General features: G+C 41.0%; 1 long non-coding RNA gene across 1 annotated transcript; it reads left to right on the top strand.

Annotated features, from left to right (window-relative positions):
* Positions 1–1,247: 1,247 nt before the first annotated feature.
* LOC139563183 (uncharacterized) lies at positions 1,248–6,377 on the top strand. The gene is made up of 2 exons (XR_011672500.1): positions 1,248–1,520; positions 5,951–6,377. It is a non-coding gene; the product is annotated as an uncharacterized lncRNA (long non-coding RNA).
* Positions 6,378–6,475: the final 98 nt, after the last annotated feature.

Here is a 6,475-nt window from a genome sequence, read left to right as displayed (position 1 = left end):
GTAGTTGGGGGCAAACTGAGCGCGTGAAGGATGAACTGAGAGCACATGAAGATCGCTAACGTGCTCATTGGCCACGGTGAACAACAGTGCCATCTTATAAGATAGAGTCTTAATGCGGGATCAGTGTCCCTTACACGATACGGTTGAGCTAATGTAGGCTAATGCGATTAGCATGAGGTTGTAAGCAACAAGAACATTTCCCAGGACATAGACATATCTGATATTGGCAGAAAGCTTAAATTCTTGTTAATCTAACTGCACTGTCCAATTTACAGTAGCTATTACAGTGAAATAATACCATGCTATTGTTTAAGGAGAGTGCACAATTAATTTACAAATTAGGCATATTTGGGCAGTCTTGTCACATTTTTTTTACAGAAATGCAATGGTTCATTGGATCAGTCTAAAAACTTTGCACATACACTGCTGCCATCTAGTGGCCAGAATCTAAATTGCACCTGTGCTGGAATAATACATTATGGCCTTTCTCTTGCATTTCAAAGATGATGGTACAAAAAAAATACGAACGTTTTTTTTTTGTTGAACGGTTGGTTTTTTATTTTATTATCTTTTACCAGGTCTATTGTGTTATATTCTCCTACATTCCTTTCACATTTCCACAAACTCCAAAGTGTTTCCTTATAAATGGTACCAAGAATATGCATATCCTTGCTTCAGGGCCTGAGCTACAGGCAGCTAAAGTTGAGTATATCACTTTAAGCAAAAATTTAACAAAAGGGGCGGATCCTTAAGAGGTTGATGCACTGTCTTGAGGGGTTCAAAACCAGCGGCAAGTGGCTTGGAGACCGGACGGATACCTTTATAAAACAACGAACCAGGGGGTGTATCCTGGGGGGGAGTCAGGCCCACGGGAGGAAAGGCTATTGGCGCAGCGGTCTAAGGCACTGCATCTCAGTGCTAGAGGCATCACTACAGACCCTGGTTCGATCCTGGGCTGTATCACAACCGGCTGTGATTGGGAGTCCCGGGTTAGGGTTTGGCCGGGGTAGGCCGTCATTGTAAATAAGAATTTGTTCTTAACTGACTTGCCTAGTTAAATAAAGGTTAAATAAAATACATTTTTAAAAACGGTGCACAGAAGCACTGTAGAGGAGCGCAGTGATCTCTCATCGCGAAGAACAAGCGACAGTGTGCATTGTCCTGCCATGCCTACAGATCTGCCGTAATGTCCCCACACCTCCTCGACAACTTCAGGATGAAGTCGCCACTCCCCTAGTAGGAGGTTTCCCTTTCCATGTACCTTACTCTACGTTTAAGTACACCTGGGCCCAGCTGGGCGCAATGTGCACATCTAGCGTGGTCCACGCCGAGGCAGGCAGCTCATAACTGATGGGAATCAGAATGGGCCATGTAATTGCTGCAATTACCAGGACAAGCCTTGCTAGGCTTGCGTTGCTTTCTCTCCCCCTTCCCTGATGACTTGGTCGTTAAACCTGTCGCCATCTCGTTTCGACCGGGGGGAGCGATGGATACCCGCACCACAAGCTGCTATTCAACAGGTAAGTCGGACGAGGTAACATTAGCTGGAAGTCAGGTAAGGAGAAAAAGAGAGCTTTATTCACCAGGGGAGTGGGAAATAAAGTCATTCTATATACTTTCAGGTTAGTGAAAGTAGCTCTAAGAGTGATGCTACCTCATTAGCTGGCCATAACCACCACCATAGTTAGCTAGCCAAGCCAGTGCGTGTTAATACCATTGTGCAGACTGTGCTTAAACCAAGTAACTTGAGGTAAAATGCACTGCTAGGCTTATCTTTTACAAGGGATTCAAAAGGGGGATGGTGATTCAATGGTGGGGTAACAACTTTGAAGAAACAGCCCCGCTCTTGTTAGCCAAACAAAGCACGAAAGGTTGCTAGCTTTGACACGTGTGGTGCCGTTCGCTATCTATCTAGATAGGACACTCAACAGTTCAGCTAGCTAACTCTGAACGGTGGGAACCAACCCAATTTGAGCATCATTATTTCTATATAACCTACACTTTCTCGTTCTGAACTTCTAATGCGAGTGGGACGGGTGTGGCTTTGTGACAATGATCACAAGAGCAGCTGCTCACCGATTTAACAGTTCCAATGTAGTTACACCTTCAACACCGCCATTGCATCAAATTAATCAACAATACTCTTTGGGGCCATATTTGCGAACATTAGAAATAGTTTAAGTTTAAACCTTTTATCCATCTCAAAATGCGTATCAGCCAATTAAAGTCCTTGACGTAGTTGCATGTGTGATCACACTCTATATGTTAGCTATTACCATCAGATAACCTGGCAGACAGATGGCTGTGATTATATCCGGTTCAAATTCCGTATCAGCCAATTAAAATCGTTGACCTAGTTGGATGTGATCCAACACTTGTTTATGAAAGCGTCCTTAAAAGAAGTCCAACAGCACGTTCTGATAATCAAAGCAACTACAATATATCATGTGTTTGACTGACTGGTCAAATAGCTCTCTCTGTGGAGTACCTAACACCATGTAATTGTCGCAGATTGTGCCATGGGTTTGATTTCACATTCGTTTTTTTCCCCCTTTGAAAATATAGAATTACATTTATTGTGTTAGTGTTGAGAAGAAAAGGGCAGTAAAACCTTATAAATGAAGAATACGAATACGTTTAATGAGGAGCTTCTAGGTGGAATACCTCTTGCAGACGTCACATAGGCTACTGGCACTGCTACATAGATAATCGTTGCTACTATAGGCTATATTACTTTATATTGTATAATCATCCACTTTGTCCCATATGCGTTATTTGAATCAAGCATCGAGGACCAACAGTGGACCGTGTTTTCCTTAACAAAAATGCTTGATGCGAGGGAACCACTTTAGCAGTGTGTGCTACCAGAATGCAGTAATGAAGTCGGTAAATTACAGCTATTTGACAAGTCCATAATGTAATAATTTTGTATTATTTGTCATAAACTGTACGTTTCCATCTAATTGGCTAAATATTTTCATGTGAATATTCTAAAATCCGCATAAAGGAAATATGCACATTTTCCCACCAGTGGTGTGTTTCCACCAAACTGACTTTGCGGATAAAAAAAAAACTGTGTGTGATGACGTGGTGCACACAAAATGTACTTTTTCTCTTAAGTTTTAATGCACCGAATGAAACTTCAATGTATTTATGTTGCATTTTCAACTCTACCGTTAGTTTTGTCACAAAAACTGTTGCGTTAAATAGCAAATGTGCCTACTCTGGTCTTGTCACGTGTGCTCTAGCCAACAGCTCGCAGATACAGTGTGGGTAGACTGTGCGGATAGGCTAGTGTACATGGTGAGATTATTATGGATAAAAGCGAGAATATTTGTATTTGTCGAAAGGCAGTCAAGCATCGATCACCATGTCACCAGAATAAGACCCTCAATATTTATTGGAAAGGAACATCAAGATCACTGTGCACTTTCACCACCCTGTAAATGTTATCATAACTTATTGAATCTATAGCCTAATAAACTGCATGGATTCCTGAGTCGTAGTGGGAAAATCATACACCAAGTTTACCTCGATATGATGGCTATCGTTTCCACCGCCATTTATCACATTATAAATGTTATTGACACATAAAGATCACACCATGTCGAATGAACAAAATGATCTGTTAGCATTTATAATTCTGTAACGAAAGGTCCTGTTTCCATCACAGTTGTCATAATTTTTTTTATACAGTATTATTTAAATAGTATCAAATCTGTGGATGAAAATGTGATTATATATGCGAAATCTTTTGAATTTTGTCTAAAGTTAGTAGCTGGAAGCCTAGTCAAGGATGCATCATGCAATATTGTCACTCTGCACTTGAGACAGACCAAGCGGAACAAAACTAAACCTTGAATTTGGAGGTGTAACATATCCCTCTGGTGGCCAAGTTGACCTATTTTAAGAAATGCTATTGGTTGGTGGATATAAAGTCTAAGATATTTGATAGGCTGATGCAGAATTTATCACAGGAAATAATCACTGCCACCTGCTCAGGTTAGCATAGGGCTAAATATGCTAGGTTGTGTAATTGGAACAGCTAACATGTAGCATTTGATCATGTGCAACTACTTCAACGATTTGAATTGGCTGAAGCGCATTTTGAGGTCCAGGTTGAGCTTAAACTTTTTCTAATGTTCGCAAGTATGGACCCTGTGAGTCTCCTTAATGTACATATTGTCATGAATTTTAATTGTGATTTCAACTTGAATGTGTTATTGGGTGTGTATTGTAATAACCATGTATTTCAGTATTTTTGACTGCCATGTGGATATCAGTAAAAACTTGAACTTGAACATCAGCTATGCAGGTGTCAGCTATCGCCGGTTAACGCTTGATCTGATTGAATCTAGGCCTTAGCCTTGCCAAGTACAGGCATATCCAAGCAGCGAACAAAAGGTAGGCCTATACAGTGTGTTTCACCATAACCTTACTGATCTAAATTACCTGTGAAGAAACTGCCTACCCTGCCTTAAAAATTCAGATTTTTTGGTACCAATACTCATAGATACAACTACCTCATAGGCGAAATTTAAGAATGACCAACACCAAGGCACATCTTTCCCAGATATATTTTGATAGACAAACGTAGGGACCAAATCCCTTGAGCCAGTGACACATAGACTGAATGATGAAATGTAGAATTATCAACTGGAATATTTCACTTTTGGAGAATCTCTTATAAAATGGGTTAAAATCATGTATAGTAACCTTAGGTGTAAAATAGTAAATAATGGCTACTTCTCAGAATGTTTTAAACTGTCAAGAGGAGTAAAACAAGGTGTCCACTATCGGCATATCTATTTATTATTGTCATTGAAATGTTAGCTTTTAAAATTAGATCCAACAATAATATTAAGGGATTAGAAATCCAGGGCTTAAAAACAAAAGTGTCATTGTACGCTGATGATTCATGTTTTCTTTAAAATCTACAATTTGGATCCCTCTACAGCCTCATAGAGGATCTAGATCATTTTCCTAACCTCTCTGGATTACAACCAAATTATCAAATCAAATCAAATTGTATTTGTCACATGCACCGACTACAACAGGTCGTAGAACGTACAATGAAATGCTTACTTACAAGCCCTTAACTAACAATGCAGTTTTAAGAAAAATACATAGAGGTCCTGGATGGCAGGAAGCTTGACCCCAGTGATATACTGGGCCGCAATTGCCATACCAGGCAGTGATGCAACCCGTCAGGATGCTCTCGATGGTGCAGCTGTAGAACCTTTTCAGGATCTGAGGACCCATGCCAAATCTTTTCAGTCTCCTGAAGGGGAATAGGTTTTGTCGTGTCCTCTTCACGACTGTCTTGGTGTGCTTGGACCATGTTAGTTTGTTGGTGATGTGGACGCCAAGGAACTTGAAGCTCTTAACCTGCTCCACTACAGCCCCATAGATGAGAATGGGGGAGTGCTCGGTCTTCCTTTTCCTGTAGTCTACAATCATCTCCTTTTGTCTTGATCACGTTGAGGGAGAGGTTGTTGTCCTTGCATCACACGGTTAGGTCTCTGACCTCCTCCCTATAGGCTGTCTCATCGTTGTTGGTGATCAGGCCTACCACTGATGTGTCATCTGAAAACTTAATGATGGTGTTGGAGTCGTGCCTGGCCATGCAGTCATGAGTGAACAGGGAGTACAGGACGGGACTGAGCACACACCCCTGAAGGGCCCCCGTGTTGAGTATCAGGGTGTTGTTACCTACCCTTACCACATGGGGGTGGCCCGTCAGGAAGTCCAAGATCCAGTTGCAGAGGGAGGTGTTTAGTCCCAGAGTCCTAAACTTACTGATGAGCTTTGAGGGCACTATGGTGTTGAACACTGAGCTGTAGTCAATGAATAGTATTCTCACATAGGTGTTTCTTTTGTCCAGGTGTGAAAGGGCAGTGTGGAGTGCAATAGAGATTGCATAATCTGTGGATCATTTGTTTTTCAACAGGACAATGACACCTCCAGGCTGTGTAAGGGCTATTTGACCAAGAAGGAGAGTGATGTAGTGCTGCATCAGATGACCTGGCCTCCACAATCACCTGACCTCAACCCAATTGAGATGGTTTGGGATGAGTTGGACCGCAGAGTGAAGGAAAAGCAGCCAACAAGTGCTCAGCACATGTGGGAACTCCTTCAAGACTGTTGGAAAAGCATCCCAGGTGAAGCTGGTTGAGAGAATGCCAAGCGTGTGCAAAGCTGTCATCAAGGCAAAGGGTGGCTACTTTGAAGAATCTCAAATATAAAATATATTTTAATTTGTTTAACACTTTTTTGGTTACTACATGATTCCAAATGTGCTATTTCATAGTTTTGATGTCTTCACTATTATTCTACAACGTAGAAAATAGTAAAAATAAAGAAAACCCTTGAATGAGTAGGTGTGTCCAAACTTTTGACTGGTACTGTGTGTATATATATATATATATATTTATATTATTGTTATTTAAAAAATGGCAATTCTCTTAAGAACAAA

This window comes from Salvelinus alpinus, chromosome 33, assembly GCF_045679555.1.
Source record: "Salvelinus alpinus chromosome 33, SLU_Salpinus.1, whole genome shotgun sequence".
In the NCBI taxonomy this organism is placed as follows: Eukaryota; Metazoa; Chordata; class Actinopteri; order Salmoniformes; family Salmonidae; genus Salvelinus; species Salvelinus alpinus.
The sequence above is the reverse complement of the archived record's forward strand: the minus strand, read 5'-3'. Positions and strand labels throughout refer to the sequence as shown.